At 48.1% G+C, this 25,348-nt stretch overlaps 1 long non-coding RNA gene across 3 annotated transcripts; it reads left to right on the forward strand.

Moving 5' to 3' along the window:
* Positions 1-311: 311 nt before the first annotated feature.
* Positions 312-24,929, forward strand: LOC108530617 (uncharacterized). 3 transcript variants are annotated; one of them, XR_001885902.1, is made up of 4 exons: positions 312-696; positions 15,963-16,601; positions 16,990-17,099; positions 23,800-24,929. It is a non-coding gene; the product is annotated as an uncharacterized LOC108530617 (long non-coding RNA). The 3 variants fall into 3 exon arrangements; XR_001885903.1 differs by lacking the exon at positions 312-696 and having other exon boundaries at positions 13,774-16,601; positions 23,770-24,929; XR_001885901.1 differs by lacking the exon at positions 312-696 and having other exon boundaries at positions 13,774-16,601.
* The last annotated feature ends 419 nt before the right edge of the window (positions 24,930-25,348 follow it).

The raw sequence follows: 25,348 nt of genomic DNA on the forward strand, positions 1-25,348 counted from the left end.
CTGGAGCGCGGGGGCGGCCTCCCGGCCCCACTGTACCCGAGGCGGCCCTGCACCCGGCCTCGCCGGCTGGGGCTCTGGCCCTCTTGTGAGCCCCGAGGCCGACAGTCCCGGCGAGGGCGGGCGCCCCGCGCTCCGGCACCGGCTGCCTGAGCGCTCCCGGAGCAGCAAACCCCAGACTTCTTCCTCCTCTCCTTCCTTCCTTTTTTCCCCCCTTATCTTTTTCTTTTTTGGTCTCTTTCTCCCTCTTTTTCTGACCTGTGTCCTTTTTATTTTTTCTCTGCGACTGTTTTGCAAGTTTGTTTTAAAAGTTCACAGCATGCTTTCTTTTCTTTTAGACCGGGAGACAGTGATCTCACCCACACGGTAAGATCAAAAGTCTCCGCTCGTCCAGCCTGCGGGCTTGGGCTGGGTCCAGACGTCTCACAGGATGCAGATGCGCCGCCGCTGGCCTCCCTGGCTATAAAGCCGCTTCAGCGCCTTCCCATGCGCAGGAGCGCTCGGAGTTGTGGGGTGCGGACCCCAGGCGGGGCAGGGAATCCGTGGCGGGCAGCTGCGGGACTCTGGGGCTGGCGGACTCGGGGGCTGAGGCGCCGTGCGCGTTGGGTGCCCGCGGCCGCAGAGGCCAGAACCGCTACTCCTCCAGGCCCGGGAGACGCGGCCGTGGAGCGTGAAACGCTTCTTGCAAGCGAGGAAACGGTGAGTTGGTAGACACCGCCGGCGGCCTCACCATTCTGGTGGCTGCGCTGAGCTCCTGTCGCCTGGAGGCGGGTTGCGCTGCACGGGGTTAGCTCCCGCCGGCTCCCAGCTCACCTTCGAAGTGCCCACCTAGGCGCGCCCGGTGCGGCGTGTGCACAGCGCGGGGCGCCGCGCACGGAAGCGTGGAGTTCTCCCTGGTCGCGCTTTTCTCCTCCTTTCCATCCCCTCGCTGTTCTTGCAAACCTCTGTTCCCTCGGCCCCCTCCCCCTGCGGACCGCGGCCTGAACTCGGGTCTCCGCGTAGCCGGCGGCCGCCGCTTGGTAGCTGCCTGGCCCTCCCCCGCTCAGGCGCCGAGCGCTGTGCGATCCGCCCTAACATCTGTCCGTCCAACCATTGGCGCATCCATCAGTGTCAATGGGCTGCACATTGCAGCGACAGCCCGCCACGCACAACACGGGCTATGCGGAGTGCACGCCGCAACCATACTGCCATGCCGGGACACGCAAAAAGGCCCCCGGCCTGACTTGACACAGCCTGAATCCCTAATCTGTCTTCTTTTAGCCACATGTACCCACCCCCACTTAATATTTGGACCCCCAAACATGAATAGTTTTGCAAGCCATTCTAGGGATGGAATTGAAGGAAGAGGGGCAGTGTCGCCCGAGTCATTATTTTCCACCAGGCTTTCTCTGCCCTTCTGTGGGCTGGGTGTGGCTAGGAGAGAAGGAAGGGAGACTTCCCAAATCGGCACCAAGCACACTGCAGATCCGGAAGCTACCTGGATGCAAGGGCTTAAACCCCCTTCACCTGGCCCTAGGATGTGTTGTCGAGGTGGCTGGGCAGGTTTTAGCCAGGAGGTCTCGCGCTAAAACTTTTTGGCCCCGCCTGGCTGCTGCGTGACATTGCCTGATGGAGAGGAGCTGGAGAGCGGAGGGAAACGTTGACCCCAGTGAGAACTAAGGACCAGATTTAGGGAGAAGTAGTGTCTGGGTGGCAGTAAGTCTGTAATTCACATGTTATTTACAGAGGGAGAAAGGGCAGGACCGTAGGTTTGAGAAGCCGGAGCTTTGCGCGGAGTTCCCTGCGCCCATTCCCCAAGAGTGCCGCTCTCGACTGTGGTTGTTTGTTCTACCTGATTTTGCCTCTTGCCTTCAACTCCCCCATAACCCCTCCCCAAATGTCCAGAGGGCAAACATATGCACATACCTCCCTGCTCAATCCAGCCTGACCAAAGGGCCATCCCTGTCTTCCCCCTAAGAACTTAATGGGAAGAATGTACGGTGGACCTACTCTTGGGACATCTGCAGGGCGGCTGTACCAGGCATTTTACCTGACTTTATTCTTACCGCAAAGATTTCTGTCTTGGTACCTGGTGCCCCCTCAAAGTCCACTACACAAACGGGTAAAATCCCGCGCAGCTATTCGTTTCGCCATTCGCGAGTAAGAAGGGGAAAAGGAGCCGCTTCTAGGCGAGCACTGAGGTATTCTCGGTTCGGTTCCCGAGGAGGCCAGAAGTGGCCGCGGCGGCGTGGGCTGGAGCTCCCTCCTCCTGCAGGTAGACACCGCGCTCTAGGGTGCGGGCTTCGCCGCCCACATCCAGTGGTCGAACTGTTTTCACGCTAGACTAGAGGGCGGAAAAGTCTGCACCCGCGGAGAAGCTAGAATTCTGTAGAATGTACCCTGTGTCGAAATCTTTTCACCACTCTTCAGAGTTGCAGATTGTCTTTGAAAAACAACAGGCTCTGGCCCTGCAAGCCCCTGATAACTTCTACCCTCGCTGAGTCACTCTGAAAAGTAAGCCCCTAGGCCAGTGAGATGTCCCCACCTTTGGGAGGTGCCGCGTTTCCGGGAACATTAAAAAAAAAAAAAAAAAAAAAAAAAAAAAAAAACCTAAAAGTAGGAGGAGGAAAAATGAGCAAAGGCGGTGGGACGACTCACTGAAACACTGAGGTGCAAATGTCCATAGGAGAAACTAGCACTCGCATGGCAGCCAGGTGGCTCACCCAACAGCTGGGTGGTAACCTTGTGATCCCCAAACATCACCCAGGGCCATGAAGGCAGTGCTGACCCCCAGGACTGCACCTCAGGCCCAGTGGAATCTGGCTCCTCCTCCATAGCGGTGCTATGTAATCAGTAGAAAATCTGTGGAAAAGCTCCCAAATGAAGCTTCTTCAGGTCAGGGGTTAGAAATCTGCCTCCGGCTTTTTGAACTCAAGGAAATCGGGACACCTGTCCCCAGGGCTACCTGTGCCCCGCCCCGGGATCATTCCTGACCTTAGCTACCGGGAGCCCCGCCCGGATAAGTTTTTAAAAGAGAGAAAGTCATATGCAGGCGTGGCTAGGAACAGGTGTGTGCTGTGGGGACGGGCACTTGGCTTGCAACACGCCACACAGAGTCGCAAAGTCTGTGCCAGAAAGGAGTAGCCAGGCCACCGCCGGGAGGCAGCCGAGGTTGTATTTGAGGTGGCGATTGAGGGCAGTAGGTGACAGCTGGACCCAAAGAAGGCCAAGTCCTGTCCTTATCTGGAGTGGCCACTGAGAGAAAAGACTTCAGGGAAAGAAGGTGTCCTCAAAGCTACTGTTACAAGGTGAGGAGCTAGAGCAGGCTCCCGTCCCAGGCATCCCGGGCCTAAGCCTTGACCTTGGAGAGTGGTTCTTGGAGAGAGCCAGGGACTGGGCACGCTGAGTAGTACCCTCTGGGAGCCTGTACCCCCTTTCAAAGTGTGAGGGTATTTGCCCAGGGTGTAGGCTTTTAGGGAGCCCAGGACTGGGCAGCACCTGGGAGGGAGGGCACCAGGTGGGTGCCCTCCTGTCTGCACTCACCTGGAACACTGGCATATGGATTTTTCACCTTCCTCACGCCTCCCCACAACACATTCTGGGCTAGACAGTGTCGAGGAGGTGCCCTGGGTTCAGGGAAGCTTGCCACCTGCACACCTCAACCAGAAATTGGGCCCTGGAATCTCGGCCCCTGCCCAAGCAGGAAGGATAGGGACCCTGGCCCTCGCCAGGTGGTAAATTGTTTGCTAAAATTGCATTTACACAGCGGCGAAGTTTGTTTCTCTTTTTCCGGTAGCTTTGTTTTAACGAACCAGATGTTTTGTCTGTAAATTCTCCCAAGAACTTTTACAGTTTTGACGTGAAATAAACCTTCAAAAATTCGAAGAGTATATTAATACCACTTCTGTGGGGCCTTGGGAGAGCTGAGTCAGGCGCGCCTGGATGGGAGCTGGGGGTGGGAGTACAATCTTTGGAGAAAAGTAGGGGGCTTTTCTTGGCCCAAGGTCAAGAATTGGTTTAGGGGAAGTGAAGTGCCTCTCCGACTCCCAAAACAGGCGCACACACACACGCATCGTCACACCAGAGTAAACACTCCCAGTCCTCCTCCCACCAGGCATAGCTTGCTACTTCGTAAATTTTTTGTGGCTTGGGGCACAGAGATGTGACTCAACTTTGCAGACTGTGTCCACCGCATGTCGCTGCCTTTTTCCACGAGGACCGCCTGACTGACCGCCCGACTGAAAGGCAAAGGGGCCTTCGATCTTCTTCACAGGGCAGGCTTGATGCCTGAGTGTGCCGGGCTGGGGCCAGGGCAGAGCAGGGTGGAAGCTGGTGCTGCTGTCTGGCCTGCCCTTAACTCCTGGGCACAACTAGATTTGGGAGAACTTGGGGTGGAAGCTGACCTGGTCTAGTCCCCAGGAAGTTACAGCCTGCAGGTCCCCTCTCCAGTGCTTCTTTTTTTCCGATTCAGGATTTCCAGGCAGTTATAAACACCTTTAGAAAAACAAAAACAAAAAAAAAACAAAAAACCCCACTTAACAATACACCTAAAAGAGGGAGGGAAGGAAGCAATACGGTTATCACACGGGAGTGGGGAGAGGGAAACCAGGTCTGCCTAGAAACCCACCTTCTGGTCCTGTGAGTCATAGCGGCTACTTTCTTGGGTTTCCCAAGACAGGAGATGGCGATTTTCTACTCCCTCCCCTCTCCCCACGCTTTCCAGTGCTCTGAGTCTCGCATCTTCAGATACCTCTTTCTTCCTTCATTCTCCTTCGTTCAGTCATCTATGGAACTTTCAAAAACTTTTTTTTTAGGAGAGCGAAGATTAAATAAAGAAAATAAAACATCTTTGTATTTCAGTCTAAGGAGGACAGATGCACATTAAACTCAGTTTGGAGCGCTTAACTCCAGGCGAAATGCCCTTTTATCAAATCCCACGCGTCGACTTGGGTTGCGCTGGGAATTTCACGAATTCCTCACTGCAGCATGGCGTGGTTTACCCCCACCCCCACCCCACTTTGGGTGAAATGGATTTTTGGAAACCATTTAAGCAGAGCTAAAAATAAGGGGGGAAAAAATCCTACACTAGAGATAGCTGCAGCTGCCTAGGGGCTCACCCCTGGCCGGGAGCGAGCAGCTATTTGCTAGTTGTAGCTCAGGGGTGCCCAACTTTTCCGGTGTGGTTGCGCCAGCTGCCCCACACTGCAGGTATCTGAATCATTGTGTGGGCAACCTGATAGGGCTCTGAACCCCGGCTCTTTGAATGCTGGAATCCTGAAGGAGGTGGAGGTCCCAGAAATCAAACCACCAGGTCTTAGCCGACCAGACAGCCCATCTTTCTGAGGCTGGTGACCTCATTAACTAGCCAGGGAACTGGCAAGACCAGGAAGAATCTCATTTCCCAGTTCTTCTTTCCTACACTGCTTTTCTCATCTGTCTTCAACGTTGGGGTTTTGTGTGTGTCCCTAAATTTACAATTTGCAAACGGGGAAGACGGAGCCTAAGTTTCAGCAGGACAGGTACAAAAAAGAGGGACAACACCCTGGGGGCCTCATTCTTTCACGTTTTTATTTCTTGAAATTTGATGGGTATCACCTGTAGTTCCATAATAGGCGGGTCAGGGTGACTGGGGACATGGTGGCCCGAAGCGTTAGATAATATGGCATGCAGGTAGTCTCTGATCTCCAGGGCTTTGATAACACCAAGATTTTCCCCTTTGCAGAGCAGTCCTAAATTCTGCCTTCTCCCTTTTCTGCTGCCTCTTCTCTTTTCCCCATCTCTTCCTTTCTTTTTCTGTTTTCTTTTTGTGTCTTGTCTCTTCCAACAGTCCCTCCTCCACCTTTATAAGACTTCTCAAGGGTTATTTATTTAAGGTCTACCAAGTGCTAGCTCCAAACAGGTCCAGTCCTTCTCCCTGTGGCAAGGCGGAGGCTGTTACCGCGTGCAAATGGTGAGTACACAAAGTAGTTTGGAGTTTTTTGCAGCTTTTTTAGGTGGGAGAGGGGAAGGAGGTCAGAAATAGGTTGACACTTGGCTTGAAATAAAAGAACATGTTAAGAAGTTTCGAAGCTGCCAATAAAACCCTTTAAGTGGCTTGTGATTCAGTGCCTGGAGTTGCGGGGATGGCATTGGTAAATGACTCTAATGCCCAAAGAAAAATATTACAAATGCCGCTGTCTCGGCCACCAATCGGGCGCCGCTCTCCTGCGCGGGCGATGGCTCCTCTCTGGCGCGGAGGGCACCCGCATTTGCATGATAAATTGACCAGACTGGCGGCAGCCAATGAAATATTCAAATTAGGCCGGGTGGCGGGGGTAGGGGTGGAGTCCCTGGGGCTGCCCCTTGGCGCGGCGGCGGGAGCGGGCGCTACCACCTCTCCGTCAGCGCCCTCTGGAGGCGGGACTGCGCGGGCAAGCGCTCTGACCCAAAAGACAACATGAGGTTGGGGGTTTGGGATGCAAGGGGCTTTGGGAGGGGTGATGGTGGGCTCCGGGTGGTGCTTCGCGGCCCCAGGAGTCTTTCCGGCTGGCTAGTGGACTAGGCTGTACAGCAGGGTCTCCGCAAGCCTCTTCACCTTAAAAGTGTTGATGGATTGCAGAAGTGGATGGTGACCCCAAGGAGGGATTTCAGAAAGTCTCCAGCCTCCTTCCCCCAACCACCTTCTCTAGGTTCCCCTAACAAACCCGGCACTTAAGTTAAAATCGTGTATTTGCTCTTGTTGACTTAGCTTCAAGACAAGATTCTTGCCCACCGCAGACCACATGGCCAACTTTCCCAAAGGCCCTCTGGTAATGAAATGATGGAGCTGATATATCAAATTTTCCAGCTTCCCCTGAGCCAACGACCCTGCACCGTCACAGGCCAGGGCGCTCCGGAGGGCACCCTGCCTGGAGCCCCAAACCTTGGCTAAGCTGTGGGAGCCTAGGCAGGGGCAGGCAGTGCCTGGAGGCTGGCCTCAGCCGGCAGAACTTCTCCCCTGGGAAAATGCTTTCTGGAAGAAGCACCCAGGCGTCAAGGCAGCTCCAGTGAGTGGGTAAAAAGGGATATACATAAGGCATAAGGCACTGGCCAGGGATAGGTGCTCAGCCAAGAAGATAGGGCAGATTCACATAGGGGAGATTGGCTTGGTGATGAGGCCACTTCTGATTCCACCAGAACCTGGCCCAGCTCTTCCTGGAGGTCCTAACTCAATGGGGACTTTTGCATGGGAGCCAAGGAACAGTGGATGTCTCTTGTCCGCTGATCATCTCTTCCCTTCCCCCACCCCATATTCCCATGCCAGCTCTCTAGGCTGCGCCTGTTAGAACCTACCGGCGCACCCCACGGACTTGCCTTTAAAGCAGAATTTTTAGAAGCGCAGTTGCCTTTCTTTACTCTGCTGTGGGATGCTGAACACCTTGTTCTTTCTCTATCTCAGCAGGGCTTAGAGTTGGTTCCCAGCTAGCTGTCTCTGGGAATACTCAATCCCCATCCCTGTTCCCAGCCGAAAGGGTCTGCAGGAGGTCGTCTACACTCCAGTCAGCAGCCCTCTTGGCACCTCTTTCCCCAGACATAGTCAAAGCAAGTCATCTGCAGCCAGCCTCCCCTGCCCATTCACCAAGGAGAACCTGGGGATAGGACCACTCAGAGCCTGGGCCAGGCTGGCTCACTAACTGTGTGAATACACACAGCAGAAAGAGTAGGTGCTGAACACACATTTGGGAGAGAGTGAATTTTGACTCTCAATCACCTTATAGATATTATCAATAGTTTCAAAGTATGTTGCCCAAAAGATGTTAATTCCTAAGAAGGCTTTTGTATCAATTGGAATTTTGAGGAGTGTGTTGGCTGAAGACAAGAGGGTCTGGCCCCAGGCTTGATGGGAATGCATGGGGTAAACAACTGGTGACAGAGGTACAAAAGGGGCCTCTCTACTTTCTAAGAGAATCTTCCATCCTGGCTGGTTTTAGGACCTGGGATGGGGTTCCCATCAGGAGGAGGCCTAAGGAACGAGTAGGCCCCTTCCTAGATGGCTGAGTCAACTTATACGACAGGGCAGGGAAACCTGTCTTGGAAGCCCAGGAGCCCTCCTTTCTCCTCCCCATCATCAGGCCTCACCTGAGACTTGAAAATGGACGAGAGTTTTCCTCCAGTGGTGAAATTCATTAAAGAGTCACTCCTGGCCGGGCGCGGTGGCTCAAGCCTGTAATCCCAGCACTTTGGGAGGCTGAGACGGGCAGATCACGAGGTCAGGAGATCAAGACCATCCTGGCTAACATGGTGAAACCCCATCTCTACTAAAAAATACAAAAAACTAGCCGGGCCCGGTGGCGGGCACCTGTAGTCCCAGCTACTCCGGAGGCTGAGGCAGGAGAATGGCGTAAACCTGGGAGGCGGAGCTTGCAGTGAGCTGAGATCCGGCCACTGCACTCCAGCCTGGGCGACAGAGCGAGACTCCGTCTCAAAAAAAAAAAAAAAAAAAAGAGTCACTTCTGTCTAGAATGTGCAGAAATGCAAGCCTCTCTCTTTCTCTGTCTCTTTCTCCACCTTGAGGATGCTGTATCTGGAGCCCATATAGGGACAAGAAGGTAGGCAGTGAAAGCAGGAAAGGAGAAGTAGAGGGCTGGCTGTCATCCAGCCCTGCACCCAGTCCTATCTCAGCTGAACTGTGCACAATGAATGAGGAAGTAAACGGCAGGTGAAGTACCAAGAGAGTGAAGCTAGTCAGTTTATCTGAGGAGATAGGTATCAGTGAGTAACTGTAAGTTGGTGTGTCCTGCAGATGGATATGTGTGCAGCAAGCAGTACCTTGCAGGGGACTGCAAGCTCCAACTGTGGTGATGGGAGGCCTGAGCCTGTGGCCCATAAGTAACCCAGTGAGCCTGAGCAGGTCGCTCCCTCTCTTTGAACCTCGTCTCCGTCTCTAAAACAGGACAGCTTTCTCTATCTTAAACACCAAGTAGGAATTCAGCATGGAAACCTTCCATCAAAATTGGAGATGCCTTGGCCAGGCCCTGTGGCGGCTCATGCCTATAATCCCAGCACTTTGGGAGGCTGAGGCAGGTGAATCACTTGAGTCCACGAGTTTGAGACCAGCCTGGGCGACATGACAAAACCCTGTCTCCACAAAAACTACAAAAATTAGCTGGGCATGGTGGCATGCACCTATAATCCCAGCTACTTGGGAGGCTGAGGCAGGAGGATCGCTTGAGCCTGGGAGGTTGAGGCTGTAGTGAGCTGAGATCATGCCACTGCACTCCAGTCTGGACAACAGAGTGAGACCCTGTCTCAAAAAAAAAAAAAAAAAAAAAAAATACAGATGCCGCTTGAACCTATGGGTTTTTGGAGCTACATTCTGGAAGCTTTCAGAGTCAGACCAGAGGCATTGTGTCACTAGCCGTGTGCCCGTGGACAAGTCACAATAGAGTCTACTTCTCAGGGCATTTGTGAGGCTCATCTGGGACTATGTGTGTCCACGCCTTGGCAGAGAGCTTGGTGAAGAATGGTAGTTGTCCAATAAATGGTACCCCCTTAAGTTGGTGTGCAGGGTGGCCACAGGGCCAGACCACCCTGAAAATAAAGGCTTATACTTGGGCTGAGCCTGGATGCACCTGAGATTACAAGCAGGTGCTTGGAATGTGGTGAAAAAGAAAGACAGGAGAGAATGGCTGAAGGCAGCACGCAGTACACCTGACTTTCTGGGAAGAGTGGGCATTTGGAGGGCTGATAAGGCAGGTTCTTCCCGGCCTTTCTGTGAGCTCATTAGAGGAAGGGGTCTGGTGACTGATATTTCTATTTTCCCTGTTAATAGCAACTGAAATTTGCACCATCCAGGTCAGATGGAAAATAGAAGGCGGGAAAATCTGACAGTCTCATTGATTTGCTCTCTTTGCCATCGCCACTTTTGAGAGGAAGAAATGTGACTTCAAAATTGCAATTAGGAACCAGCCTGCTAAGGAGTCCTCTTGTGAGCTCCTGTGCTGTGCAGAGCACAGGCCCATCTCGTCTCATTTCCTAAGGAGGTAGGCTCATTCATGGTTTCAGCAGAAGCAGGCAGTGCAAACATGTGACACCTGCCCACAAATAACAGCCAGAAAGGCCATCCAATGCTTCCTTCACATTTTTGGTCAGATCTCTGAAAAGATGGCCATTCTCCCAATGTTTTAAAAGTATTAACTTCGTTTCAAACATCCTTTAACCTTTAATGTTTTGTAACTTGATGAAAAGGTCATTTTGTGCTGAGGATGCAGTTGTTCCATAATTGTTCAGCTATCAGGGTGAATTCCAACCAAATCCAGAATTATTTAATGGGATCCAACCCCCACTCCCCCTACACACATACAATAAATTAATATTTTCCCATATATGTCTGTGTACATGTACGTGTACTTCTGCATATATATGTACATATTTTTATCTATGCATGCACATATACTCATTGGGACTTGGATTCAATGGGCATTTCTAGCCTTCTCACAGATGACTTATCCTTTGCAGGAAAATAGATATTAAATTTACTCTTTTGAATGCATTTTACTAAATATTTGATGGCAATTATTTGTTGTGCACTGTACTTATTCCTGATTTCTTACAGAAAGGGTTTGGTCAATTTCTAATTCAATATTTCATTGCTGTCTCTACAATGAATGCCCCAGAAGCTTAGGAGAATTGAGAGGTTTTTTTTCCTCTCTCTCTTCTTTCACAGTGTGAGCTTTTTAACTGTCACTGGCTAGAGCAGTCCTTCTTCTTCACTTTTACCTTTCTTAGCTGATGTATTCTTGGAAACAGATGGCTGAGCATGTTAGATTTATATTTAAAGTAAGAGTAGAGTTAATAGCCTCAAAGAAGAGCAGGAAGGTATTTTCTACAAGGAAACTGCATGAAGTGTATGCCTGGACCCCGGAAGATGTGTTAATACTTTTACCTATTCAAGAGGCATTGCATTGTGGTCTCCTATATTTCTTGCTCTGATGATTGAGTTTTTAAGATAAAGGCTTTCCAGGCAAATAAGGAACAGTTGGATAAAGTAGCTTACCTTAAGTCTCTACAGACTCATGTAGAGAACAAATCTGATCTAAACTGTGTAAAAAAATCAGTAAGGCAACTCTATAAGATTAACACTCTTATTAAACTTAAAAGAGAAAATTGGTCCTTTTTTTTTTTTTTTTTTTTTTTTCAGACAGAGACTCACTCTGCTGCCCAGGCTGAAGTGCAGTGGCATGATGTCGGCTCACTGCAACCTCCGCCTCCTGGATTCAAGCGATTCTTCTGCCTCAGCTTCCCGAGTACCTGGGATTACAGGCATGCACCACTACGCCCAGCTAATTTTTGTATTTTTAGTAGAGACAGGATTTCACTAGGTTGGCCAGGACGGTCTCGAACTCCTAATCTCAAGTGATCCACCTGCCTTGGCTTCCCGAAATTCTGGGACTACAGGGTTAAGCCAGGGCACCTGGCCAAAAATTGGTACTTTCAAAAGGAGAGAAGTTTTACTTAAAAGCAAAAGCCTTTAAAAGGTCTTTGGCTGGACTAAATGGTAATGAAGCGAAGCAAAGCTTGTGACCACTCTGTAGAGCTATCCAGATTGTTTCTCTTTGGGGCCAGATCCTCTAGAATGCATGATCTAAGGTCATTCATTGCACATTCCTGGCTTCAGACTGGTTTTCAGAATTTGCCTGCGATCTGATTTTTGTCTTCCTACATTTCTGTGTGTGAGATACATCAAAAGGTCAAAGAATGTGTGAATCATATGGGTATGGTTTAAATAATACCTGCATACACAATACTCAGTCACCTGAAACTACCCCCGACACCTCCCAATTCCAGTCCCCTCTCCTGGAGGCTACCTCTATTTTTAATTTTTGTAATGATCACTTCCTTGCCTTACTTTGTAGTTTTAATATTTAGGTATGTATCCCTGGTCATGTTCATAAATGAAATATTGTATGAATTATTTTGTATCTTGTTTCTTTTACTCAGCATTGTTTTCCAGACTTAACCATGTGGATTTGTGTAGCTCGTTCATGATCGAAGTTGTAGACTATGAAAACATTAGTTTTATGCAAACATTAGGATTTTTTTCCCCCAATTGTGTGGATATCATGAAGAATGCCGCTGTGAACATGCTTGTTCCTATGCCGTAACTCACATGGGGAATATCTCTATTTATATATAGTTAGGGGTGGGATTGCTTGGTCAGAGTTTGCATATCTGCAGCTCTAACTGTTTTCCAAGATGATTGTGTCAATTTTCACTCCCACAAGCAGTTTTTAAAGTTCCCATTGTTCTACATCCTTGCCAGCCTATGATATTGTTAGCAATGTTTTTTCGTATTTGTAATGTTTCCTAATCTAGCGGCTGTGGTTGCTGTCTCACTGTGTTTAATTTGCATTTCCATGATTACTAATGAGTTTGAGCACCTTTTTATATCTGCGTGGTGATCGGGAATGCCTTATTTGTGAGATGTCTGTTCAAGTCCTGCCATTATCTGTTGCATACGCGTTTTACATCCTTTCACCCAAGTTCTCCGTTGCCCAGTATGTTTCAGATTGTTTTGGGACCGTGGATCAGATCAGAAATGTTTCAGTGAGATCTCTTACTGTATTTCCTAGTATGCTTTAATCTGTGAGAAATACGAACCCCTGCTCACACTGGCTTCAGGAAATTGGCAAGAGGTAGATTATGGCTCCATTATATTAACAGGAAGCCAGTTTTCTCTGCCTTCTTACTCTTCCCTTCATTTTAGGCATAATGTCATCATCAAGGTGGTTTATCTTATGATTTCAAGAGGGCCACAAATGGTGAGTGGAACTAATTGCTTCTTTGTCCACATTCAACAGGGAAGAGAATAATAGAAAACTTTTCATTGACCTATGTAATCTAAGTCATTCCCTTCAGTTTCCAGGGGCCACGTCCATGAAGCAGGAGGCATCTCCAGGGAATGCCATGCCCTGACGCCTTACTGAGCACTCCTAGTAGGACAAAATGAATACTGTATGGGGAGGAGGCAACCTCAAACAACCACCACGCTTACTGCCAAGCCTATAGGGGTTTTTTTTAATTCATTTTTTAATTTGCATATAATAAAACGCATTTTTTTGGTATGCAGTTTTCTGAGTTTTGCCAAATGCACAAAATCACATAACTACCACTGCCATCAAGATTTGGAACAGTGGCTAGGTGTGGTGGTGGCTTACACCTGTAATCCCAGCACGTTGGGAGGCTGAGGCTGGAGGATCGCTTGAGCCCAGGAGTTCAAGATCAGCCTGAGCAACATAGTGAGACCCTGTCTTTACAAAAAAGTTTTTAAAATTTTGCTGGGCATGGTGGCATGTGCCTGTAGCCCCAGCTACTTAGAAGGCTGAGGCAGAAGGATCACTTGAACCTGGGAGGTTGAGGCTGCAGTGTGCTGTGATTGCACTGCTGCACTTCAGCCTGGGTGACAGAGCAAAATCCTACCTCAAAAAAAAAATTTTTTTTTTTAAAGATTCTAGAACGTTTCTTTTCTTTTCTCTTTTATTTCCTTCTTTTTTTTTTTTTTTTTTCTTTTTGACAGAGCTTTGCGAGTTGGCGTCACCCAGGGCTAGAATACAATAGCCACGATCTTGGCTCACTGCAACCTCTGGCCCTCGCCAGGTTCAAGCGATTCTCCATGTCTCAGCGCCTCCTGACGCTGGCTGGGACCTTATATACAGGTGCCACCCACACCTGGCTAAATTTGTTTTTTTTTTTTTTTTTTTTTTGAAGTAGAGGCAGGGTTTCACCATGTTGACCAGGCTGGTCTCGAACTCCTGACCTCAGGTGATCCACCAGCTTTGGCCTCCCAAAGTGCTGTGATTATAGGCATGAGCCACCACGCCTGGCCTAGAATAGTTTTGTTACTCCCCCAAAACTGCTTTGTGCTGCCTTTTTGTAGTCAAACTATCCACCTGCCCTTAACACCAGCTCCCCTGCATTAGAAACCACTGAACTTCCAATCTGTTCTTTACCCTAAAGCTTTCCCTTTTGCGGGGTGTAGCGTATGTGGAATTAGAGAGTATCTTACCTTTCAAGTCTGGCTTCTTTTGTCTGGTATAATGCGTTTGAGATTTATCTGTGTTGTCAGATGTATCAGTAAGTTTGTGTGTTAGCAGTGCTGAGAAGTATTCCTTTGCATGGATGTACCTAGGTCTGTTTATCTGTTCATCAGTTGGAGGACAGCTGGGTTGTTTCCAGTTTAGGGTGATTACAAATAAAGCCACTATGTACATGCACCTCTAGGTTTTGGGTCAACATAAGTTTTCATTTCTCTTAAGTTTCAATACCTAGGAGAATGATTGCTAGGTCAATGGTAAGAGGGTGTATAACGCTACAAGAAAGTGCTAAACTGTTTTCCAAAGTGAGTGTAGTATTTTGTATCCCCACTAGCAATGAAATGAGAGCTCTGCTTGCTCTGTAAGAGGCGTTAGTGAATATGAAAGTGCTTTGTAAAGAGTAAGTGTGTCTCACAGCGTGCCCAGGTGGGAAGATTCAGAGGGAGCATTTCTAAACTCTAAACTCCTGTGGGCTCCTAACCCGTCCTTCTGAATGGGGACTGAATACTTCAATTTCCAGGTACTTGCTTCTGCAAAAGGGAGACAGGGAAGTATCCTTCTCTTTTTGCAAATGGGGGCACAGCACTGCCTCTCATGGTTGAGCCAGTCATTATTCAGTAGGAACAACAGTGAGATTCTCCAGCCTTCAGTTTTATTCCTGAGTTCACAAAGTAAAATGCAGTGTGATCATTTGGAGCATTCTTATGCTTTGTGACAAAAACGAAGGCAGTGGAAACAGCCACGTGTCCAATCAGAATGTCAGAGCTGGCAGGGACCTTAGCAATTGTCACTTTAGAGATGATAACCTATTACATCCCCAGGTCCCCAGAATCCCAGCCCAGGACTCATTCCTTCAGCCTTCCTGGATTGCCCTGGGTGGAACAAGATCAGCTCATTTAGCACGTGGCCTCCCAGAACACAAGGCAGTGTCCCACCAAGGTGGGATAGGAACGGCTTCTCTATCCACAGTAGCTGTGCACGCAGAGACAGAAATGAAGCCGTACTGCCGGGTGCACCGTGGCCAGAGATGCTCCTTCCTGGAATATACTCCCAGAGCCTTTGCTTCTTTCATTTCACCGCGCATTTCTGAGGCACCTTCACATTTCAAACGTCCTGAGAATATGTTTAATTAGAACTTGGCCATACAGCCTTTTAAAACAAAACAGAAGGGACCAGCTAATTATATCGCTCAGCATTCTGTGGCAAACATATATTTTTTAATAAAACACTTTCCTAACCAGAGTAATCCCTGGAGATGCAAATCCTCATTTATAAGAAGTTTCCCAAAGGGAGTTAAAGAGAAGATGCCTTATAAAGAAAAGAGACAAAGAGAGTGGGGAAGTGTTTTCAAAGAGCTTTTAAAAGATACACTCATTCTGAGGTTGAATTACAGATATTTTAAGGGTACCAAATTTTATTTCAGATGTAATCCTTTCCTGTGTTTTTGATCATGTATTTCCGTTTTTTCCCTTTTTGATCATTGCCACAAATGCCCATATTTCTCTTTCTGGTGTCTTTCATAAGTGCAATATTTAAATAAACAAGGGATTTTCCCAAAATGCACCTCATCTCCTACTGTTTGTCATTTCCTTGTCTTGCTCTGTAAATAACCCTGCGTCTCACAGCAGAGCTTACACAGAATGGATGTAGGGCAGTCTGTAGTCCTGGGGAGGGCCTTCCCTGTCGTCTCTGCAGCCCAGGACAGGGAGAGGGAGGATTTAGGTCCTGCTGTAGCATGTCTTCAGGAGTGGAGGTCGGCTTGGGACATTTGCATTCATGAGGCAGCTGCAGAGGGTCAGAGCAATAATTGTGCCAGCTGATGTTTGCTGGGGCGTTTACTCCAAGCCAGGTCACACGCTAAGAAATTTAGGTATCGTACCTCATTTAATCCTCACAATACTCACAAAATACAGTTGTTCTTGCTCCATTTTGCAGATGAAGAAGATGAGGCTTGAGAGATGAAGGAATGCAAGAAGGATCTCACAGCTGTCAGAAGGGTTAGATCTTGTATTTGGACTCAGGTCTTCCTGCCCTGGAGCTTAGCTCTCCTACACCTGGTGCTGGGCGCATTAGGAGATGTCACGAGGCTCAGAGATGCCACCCTTCCTAGAACGGGCACTGTGCCTCTCTTCTCCACACACTGCAGCGGGGACAGGCACTGCGTTTTCAGATAAGTTCCGTGTGCATCAGGGGCTCGGTGGGAAAGAGAGGACACACTCAGATTAGGATTATTCATGGAGGATTCTCCAAAGAGGCTATTTGGAAAGGGAACGGTGAAGGAAAGCACAAGAGAAAATGAACAGAACTGTTACTTCCCCCGTCTGAAGGGGCTGGGTTATTGGAAGCCAGGAGGAGAGTGTGGTAAGAGCCACTTTTAGAGGATTTTTTACCTTCAGGAGAAAGGGCCCAAGAAGACCCACAGGGAGGTGACCAGGGAATGGCATACTTGGACTACACTCTTTTCTCTTTCTCCACTCTCCTGCTAGGGCTCTGCATTGGATAAACCCCTGCAGGAGTGAGTGAAACTGCCACCCAGGTCTGCCTCCCAGGGCACAGCCCACAGAGAGCTCTGAGGTAAGTGGCAGAAAACTAGCACAGGTGCACTGCGTCTTGCAAAGCACCCAGCCTGTGCTGGCCCTGGGCTGGAAATGGGAAGAGAGGAGACCGTAGCACTGCCCTCAAAGATCTTAGAGTCTGTGGAGGACTCAGGCGGAGAGAGGGGGTGTTCCCTTGGCAAAGGACTCCATGAGCAGATGCAGGCCATGGGCGATGCTCCTCCAGAAGCTTTGACGTTTGCCGCGTGTGCCTGGAAGGAGCGTGCCCACTTTGACATGCCTCGCCTCCTGTTGCCATTGACAACGTGAAGGCAAACTCCTGGGGCCGGGCCTTTTTCCTTGAGATAAAATATGTATAATTCTCTGTTATCAAATGATTATTAAATAAAATCTAATTGAAAAAATAGAAAGAAGAAAAGAGAAATCATTTATCATCCTGTTCTCCAAAGACAACTGTGAACGGCTTGGTGGAACTCCTTCCAGTGGCCTTCCTCGGAGCTCTGCCTCTTTGGATGTGGTAAGAGTCAGATGCGATTTTGAATTTTGAGATTTTGATTGAGCATTGCTGTAGTACTTTGCCATGTTATGATAAATCTTTGGCAAACATAGGTTTTGATGGCTGCATAATACTCTTGCATGAATGCTAGCACAGTTCATATTATAATTCTACTGTATGTATGTATGTATGTATGTATTTATTTTTGAGATGGAGTCTTGCTTTGTCACCCAGGCTGGAATGCAGTGGCGCAATCTCAGCTCACTGCAACCGCCACCTCCTGAGTTCAAGCTGTCCTCCCACCTCAGCCCCCTTGAATAGCTGGGACTACAGGCATGCGCCACCATGCTGGGCTGACTTTTGCATTTTTTAGTAGAGACAGGGTTTCACCATGTTGGCCAGGCTGGTCTTGAACTCCTGACCTCAGGTGATCTGCCCACTTCGGCCTCCCACAGTGCTGAGATTACAGGCGTGAGCCACCACGCCCAGCCGCCTTCTACTGTTTAAATGTTTAAGTTATATCCTGTTTCGTTAATATTAAATAATGCTATAATTAAAAACTTTGTGTATAAATAATTTTTCCATGTTTCAGATTATTTATCCAGTAAGATGTCTCTAAAATAAAGATACTAGAGGTTGAAGTACTAGCCAAGGGCCAGTCACAGAATAGACACAACTTGGTTGATAACTATTGTTGTTCAGTGGTGAGTGTTTATGTAAAGCTCTTCTGCAATTAAGAACTGCTCCAAAGACCTTCCTCTAGAACAGTGCTTGAATATACTGTGAGCCATGTAATTCTCAATGTTATAATAACCACATTTCAAAAAGCATATGCAATTGAAATTAATTTTAATAATACCTTTTACTGGAACCGGGCACGGTGTTTCACGCCTGTAATCCCAGCACTTTGGGAGGCCAAGGTGGGCAGATCATGTGAGCTCAAGAGTCTGAGATCAAGCTGAGCAACATGGCAAAACCTCATCTCTACAGACAAATACAAAAATTAGCCAAATAGGGTGGTGTGTGGCTGTAGTCCCAGTTACTTGGGAGACTGAGGTGAGAGAATCACTTGAGCCTGGGGGGTTAAGGCTGCAGTGAGCCAAGATTGCACCACCGCACCCCAGCCTGGGTGACAAAGTAAGACGCTGTCTCAAAAATAATATTAAAACAAACATAAAAATACATTTTATTTAAACAATTATATCTAAAATATTATCATTTCAACATGTGATTATATGTAATCAATATAAAATTTATCAATGAGATAGTCTACATTTTTTTCCCCATGTAACCTTTGAAATCTGATGTATAGAATTTTATGCTTACAACACAACTCCATTCAAATCAGCCTCATTCTCAGTGTTCAGCGGCCACATGGGTGGCTGATAGCCACTGTGAACGGTGCAGGTCTAGAGCAAGGAACCCACCAGAGATATTTGCCACTGTTGGCATCTTCACCTAGCCCTGAAATCCAGCCACCTTTTAATGCCTCCCTGAGCCCCCTTACTGATGTTCTGGACTGAGGGTGGACCAGGTGGCCAGGCGTGCCATGACTTCTGTACCTGGACATTTTTACTGGTTGTCCTCATTCCTGCCTTGACCTTAGCCAATCACAGCATCCCTCTATCCCAGTGTGCCTGGCACGGGTTCATTCAGAGACATTGCACACTTCTGGCATGGTAAGCCCTGGGCCTGACCCTAGGGATACAGGTGGACAAAGAGAACTTTCTTGTAAAATTTAATTACAGAACTTGTCAATGTTTTTCGGGTCTAGTGGGGGAAACAGACTTTAATCAAATCATCACACAAATACATACTTTCTAAATGTGGTAAGTCTACAAGGGAAATGTACTTTTAAAGATGCTAACACTGGGTCATGGCATGAGTGGCCAACCCTGAAGGCATTTAACAGAGGTGGCGCAGCCCCTGGCCAGGCTGTCTTGGGGAACATTCACGTGAAAGATGAGAGTGAGATAAGAGGATCTCAGTTTCCTTCTGGTATCCAGGGTCCCTAAGTGACATTAACAGAGTTTCTAGGACAGACAGTAGCTCACCGGTTCCTGTGTCTGGGGCCCAGTTGATCAATTCCTGTTTGTCATCTCTAAAAAGTATTGCAGCCAGCTGGAACATAAAAGTAATGAGGAAACAGGCTGGGCGTGGTGGCCCATGCCTGTAATCCCAGCACTTTGGGAGGCCGAAGTGGGCGGGGGATCACCTGAGGTCAGGCGTTCGAGATCAGCCTCACCAACATGGCTAAAACCCGTCTCTACCAAAAATACAAAATTCGCCGGGCATGGTGGCACACGCCTGTAATCCCAGCTACTTGGGAGGCTGAAGCAGGAGAATCACTTGAACCTGGGAGGCGGAGGTTGCAATGAGCAGAGATCGTGCCACTGCACTCCAGCCTGGAGAACAAGAGTGAAACTCTGTCTCAAAAACAAGCAAACAAACAAGTAATGAGGAAGCAAAGGGTGACTCATTCATTCATTCATGCATTCATTCATTCATTTGTTCCTGTGTTCTTGCAGCAACTCGTAGTGAGTGCTCTGTGGGATGCCAGGCAGGCTCTGCACAGTCAGAATGGCAAAGCCAGCCTTCTCTCTGGCAGATTACACACTGCCAACTGAACACACTTTTCTGGGGAACATATCCACTTAGAGGAAAAATCAATGCTAATAGAACTCCTTATCTGGTTCCAGAAATGACATTGTCCATAGTGGCTGATGCTTTGAGCCCGTGGCTGCTCTGGAAGCATGAGCCCTGCATGGACACAATTTTGTAAGCTCCTCGAACCCGGCCAGATCAATCAATGAGAGGCTGCAACATGGAGAGAGTCTGGGTTCCAGGGGCAAACTGTACCATTCCTCTTCTACCCTGAAACAGGACTGGGACCCTCCCTTTAACCTCCAGCCCCTGGGGACAGGGTAATTTCAGCTGCACCTGATGTACCCTATACATCACTGTCTTCTCCACCAGCTCTCAAATTAAACTCTGATGTATAAAGTTAAACAAAAATGAGATAAAATTTGGCAGATGTTGAAGAGGGTCAAAGTAGTCCAAACACAAGGTAGACTATTGCTTCTTTTGATTTATGTTATTCTGTACACTTAGAAAAAATAAAATTATAAATCTCCCCGAGACTTTCTCATTGAGAATGAGGCATTGCTAATTTATTTTCAATAGACTCCCAGGGTTTTCAGCTGGGAGGAGCACTATAGCTGTTGTTTGTAGTGAAGATGCCATGGTTTGACCTCGGACGTGGACTGTGATGATGTGAAAATATCCTGCAAAGTTAGCACCTGCAGGCAGTGGTGTTGAAAACCACCCTTCCTCACCTGGCTCATATCACAGACCACAGTGTCTATCCCTCCTTATTTTCTTATTTAATCCTTGCAAACCCATAATGTGTGACACAGAATTCATTGTCCCCTTTTGGCACTTGAGGAAACTGAGGCTTAAAGAAACCACATGTCTTCGGTAAATATTAGCATGTCTAGTAAATGGCTGGGACACAGAAGTGAACAAGATCAGCACCCTCTCCTAGAAACCTTCTTCCAGTACAAGAGATGATAATCAAGTCAAATGACTAAATATAAAGGATGATTATGTGTAGAATTAATTGTGAGGAAATGGAAGTGGGAAAAAGGATAGAGAAAGAGGGGTATAGAAAGCCAAGGGAGGGCCTTAACAAGGGAATTTTTAACAGTAAGATTTTACCTTTTTTTTTTTTTTTTTTTGAGATAGGCTCTTGCTCTGTCACCCAGGCTGGAGTTCAGTGGTACTATCAAAACTCACTGCAGCCTCAAACTCCTGGGCTTAAACGATCCTCTCACCTCAGCCTCTTGAGTAGCTGGGATTGTAGGCACACACCCACACACCTGGCTTATTTTTTTAATTTTTCGTAGAGATGGGATCTCACTATGTTGCCCAGGCTGGTCTTGAACTCCTGGCCTCCAAGGATCCTTCTACTTCAGCCTCCCAAAGCACTGGGATTACAGGCATAAGCCAACAAGCCTGGCCCAAGTTACACAGTTTTAAAGGATGGTGAAGGCTGCTGTGTGTAGAAACTAACTCAGGGACAAGGGCAACATCAGAGAGACCAGTTAGTAGGCTGTGCTCATTTTCTGGACAAGGTATTTTGGTGAGTTGGACCAGGTGGTGGCAGGAGTGGTGGGATGCAGAGCTTAGAGCAATTTTGAAGATAAGGTGTCTCCAAGGGATCTGTTTCTGCTCCAGTGCTCTTTCCATAGCACACCACCTGCAGCCTCTGCTGGTATCACTGCACCAGACTCTGGAGCTGGCTGCTTCTCTGGAGGAGGATAAAGACAGGAATGCTATCTAGGGAGATAAGACAGCACCAGCAGGCATCAGGAGCTTCAGAGAGGAGGGTCCCTAGTCCTGGCTGCATATGTGCTTGTGTGTGTCACTTGCGATGTGCATAATCGTCTTCAGTCTTATTTTTTCCAGGTAACTGCAAAAGGTAATTTCCAGCTCATTTAGCTCTGTTCTTTCCCTAAGCTCCTCTAGTCTGGCTTTTGTCTCTGCCATGCCTACCAAAACCACTCTGCTCAAGGCCATGGTCAATGTCTCCATTGCCTAGTGCAGGATCGTCAGAGCTGCTCTGGGACAGATACGCCAGATGCATCAGTTTCCTTGTAGAGCAGAATCTCATTGGGGGCTTGATCCCCCCACAGCCTGACGCTGTGGGATGGATTTCTGCACAGATGCAACCTCTGTGGGCAGAGGCCAGGATGAGGCTTATGTGGCTGTGAAGACCAGCCTTCGATCTGTTTTCTGATGCAACCACAGTGCTGCAGGCTCTGCTTCATCTTGGAGGTTTGATGGGTGCAAACATGAGGGGTTTCTGGGTAGAACTGAGCCCTGGACCCTCCAGTCTCCTCTGTCTGCACAGCTGTATGAGGTTGGCAAAGTGCCAGCCAACTTCAGTGCAACCCTCACGAAGTTCTCAAGGAACAGCCTCTGAAGGTCCTTCTCTATGCTGAGTTCTAGGGAAGGAAAAGGAACTCAGGGAATAGAAGAGCTGATCTGCCCAAGTCATACATTTCTGGGGGGAACAGGAGGACTACATCTCTCATGCTCACTTGCAATTCACTGTGGCCACTCAAATTAAGGTTTACCAGATGGAACATGAGCAGAAGTGATGTGTTCTCCCTCCAAGCCTAACCCATGAAAAACCTACTGGGAACACTCCCCCATGCTCTTTTCCATTCCATGAGCTGGATGCAGATGATGGCAAGGAACTAGCGTGAGGTGGAGCCACAAAACAGAGGGAGCTTGGATCCCTGAATGACCACATGGACATACACATACACCAACGACTGCTTTGTAAGCAAGAAATAAACATCTACTGTATGGAACCTTTGCATGGAGGGTCTATTTATTACAGCAGCTTAGCTTATCCTGACTAACACAATCCCTGCTCTCAGGGAGTTTAAAATTGTTTCAAGGAGACAAAATTCACTCATACAATTCTGGAACGATAGTAAGTGGCTCAGAAGAAGGGTGGGTTGTAAGGTTTGGACTTTCAGTTCAGAAGTCACAGGCTGCAGGCCCTTGGGTATTAGACTCTCCCATTGAAGCCCTTTATCTGGAAAATGGTAGACTGGGGAGAAGGCCCTTCTGGAAGGGGACACATTACAGTCAAGGGTTCAAAAGTAGGGCTTCAAGCAAGCAAAGATGAGATCAACAATGGTAATTCCTAGAAAGGGAAAAAAGAAAATCCCTTTAAATACCTAAGAGCTTTGACTGCTGCAGGGATGAGACGAAGGTCAGACTTTCATAACTTCTCTCCTGTGACTTCACACACCTCAGAAGTTCCCTCCCCTGAGCCTGGGTGTGTGGGGAGTTGGTGTCAGCTTGCTGTTTCTCTCCCATGCCTTTTCTCCTGGCTAGGAACCCCACTTGTCTGTTTTAACCAATAACTTAGCTCGGATTTGAATGCTTGATTGGAACAGCAAGTCTCCAGCTTTCTGCAGAGGTCTTAGGGGACAGGAATATGATGAAGTTTCTGAGTTGAGGATTCTAACTGAGACTTCCAGCTCTCAGCTGAACTTCAGACATGGTCTTTACAGTCACAGCTGCTGGCAAGGCCCTGAAAAGTTCAGCTTGGATCTGTCTGTCCCTCCCAGGTTCTGGGGGAAAGGGGAGGAGAGCAGGCAGGACACTCCCTAGTTTACAGCCCAGGGATGCTGAGTCCTAGGGGAAAAGGTATTGCTCATCACCCTTGAACCCTAGAAGTGGCAGGACTTCAGGGGAACTCAAAGTTGTCTTCCTCTTGGGAAAGATAAACACTTATGCCACTGGTTCTCCTGTTCCTGGACATGCCACTCCCCTCTTCCCAGACTCACACATCCCCTAAGTGCACCCCAATGAATGGTGCTGCTCTGGGTCCCCCACAGACAAGCACTGGGGAGCAGCCACTAAAGACATGGGTTCTGGTTCCAACTGCTGATTTTGATTAGAGGTGTGACCTTGGCCCTCTTTGTCCCCCTCTCCTCTTCCCCTGTTCATTCACAACTGTTTTTGTTAATATTCATGGTGCATTATGTAACTATTGTTCACGGTTGAGCCAAGTAGTGTACTAGACTTGCTTGATTGCTTTCATTCTCCTTTTATTTTCCCTGAAGCCAATGATCAACTCATTCTCATTTGCTTGGTGTTCTTTGCACAGATGATTAAGTTCTCCCATATCTACCTGCAGCCTCTCAAGACAATTTTCCACAAGATTGAACAGATCAGAAAATCCACTGGGAGCAGTTCCTTCTTGTTCTTGGAGACATTCCCTCTGAAGGCCTCTGACGTTCCAGTTCAGTTCCCTGTTTGGACAACAGCATAACTATCATCTGGGCTTTCCTTCACCTCCAGCTTGGAGGATTTCTTTACTTCTCTCATCCATTGGATCCACTGCTTCCTGGAGCAGATGCCTTTCCCTCCTTGATTTCATCCCTTCTTTTATTGGTGCACAGCCCCCAGAAACTGTCTGCTAATGCAGGGATGACATCTGGGGGTTAAGCTAGCAGGACAAAGGAGCTTCTGCCATTTCTCTTCTGGATAATCATCCCCCAACAAACAACAACAGCAGCAAATAAATAAGAAGAATGTGAAAAAGAAATGCAAATTTCATTTTTTACAAAATAAGCAGGCAGACACAACCCAGTACTGCAAAGAGTGGAAAATAGGTGGGAGAGAGCCAAAGGACCTTGCTCTGCTAGGTGCTTGCAGCGGGATAGAAGCTGATCTACCAGGCAGAGACCCAGAGTAGCTCAGGAATCCAAGACGCCACACAAGGCAAGGTGAAGTGTGGCGGGTCACAGGTGGCAGGCCTCCGTGGGGAAGAGCTAGGCCCCCAGGTTCCCACCCCTGAGCCTGACATCTTCCCCTGTCCTTTTGGAAGATGAAAAGAGGATCCAGGTGAGGGCCAAGATGAGCACAAACCAGAAAAAGGGGGATTGGGGGAAGTTTACTCTTGTACACAGGCAGGCCCCCAGCTCTTTTCTGTCTGGCTCATAGTCTAGGAGCAGAGGTAGATCAGGGGTCACCTTTTATTTATGTCCTACAAGTTGTATGAATTTTAACAAATGCATTGGTTGTGTAACCAGAACTACAATCAGAATACAGAAGAGTTCCATCCCCTCCTGCTCCCCAGACTCCCTCATGTTACCCCTTTTATAGATAAACTCTCCTTCCACTCCTTGCCCATGGGAGTCATTGATCTGTTCTCCATCACTGCAATGTTGTCTCTTTAAGAATGTCACATAAATGGAGTCCTGTCATATGTCATATGCCACCTTTTGAGACTGGCTTCCTTACTAGGCATAATGCTTTTTGTTTGTTTGTTTTTTAGATGAAATTTTGCTCTTGTTATCTAGGCTGGAGTGCAGTGGCATGATCTCAGCTCATTGCAACCTCCACCTCCTTGGTTCAAGTGATTCTCCTGCCTCAGCCTCCCAAGTAGCTGGGATTACAGGCCTGAACCACCACTCCCGGCTGATTTTTGTACCTTTAGTAGAAACAGGGTTTCACTATATTAGGCTGGTCTCGAACTCCTGACCTCAGGTAATCCAACTGCCTCAGTCTCCCAAAGTGCTGGCATTACAGGTATCAGCCACCACGTCTGCCCAATGCCTTTGAGACTCATCCAAATTATTTCACATATTAGGAATTTATTTTTCCTTATTTCTGAATAGCGTTTCATTGTAAGGATGTACTACAATGTGTTTATCCATCCACCCCTTGAACGACACTTTGGG

The sequence above is a fragment of the Rhinopithecus bieti genome, unplaced genomic scaffold (assembly GCF_001698545.2).
Source record: "Rhinopithecus bieti isolate Rb0 unplaced genomic scaffold, ASM169854v2 scaffold_7509, whole genome shotgun sequence".
Taxonomy (NCBI): domain Eukaryota; kingdom Metazoa; phylum Chordata; class Mammalia; order Primates; family Cercopithecidae; genus Rhinopithecus; species Rhinopithecus bieti.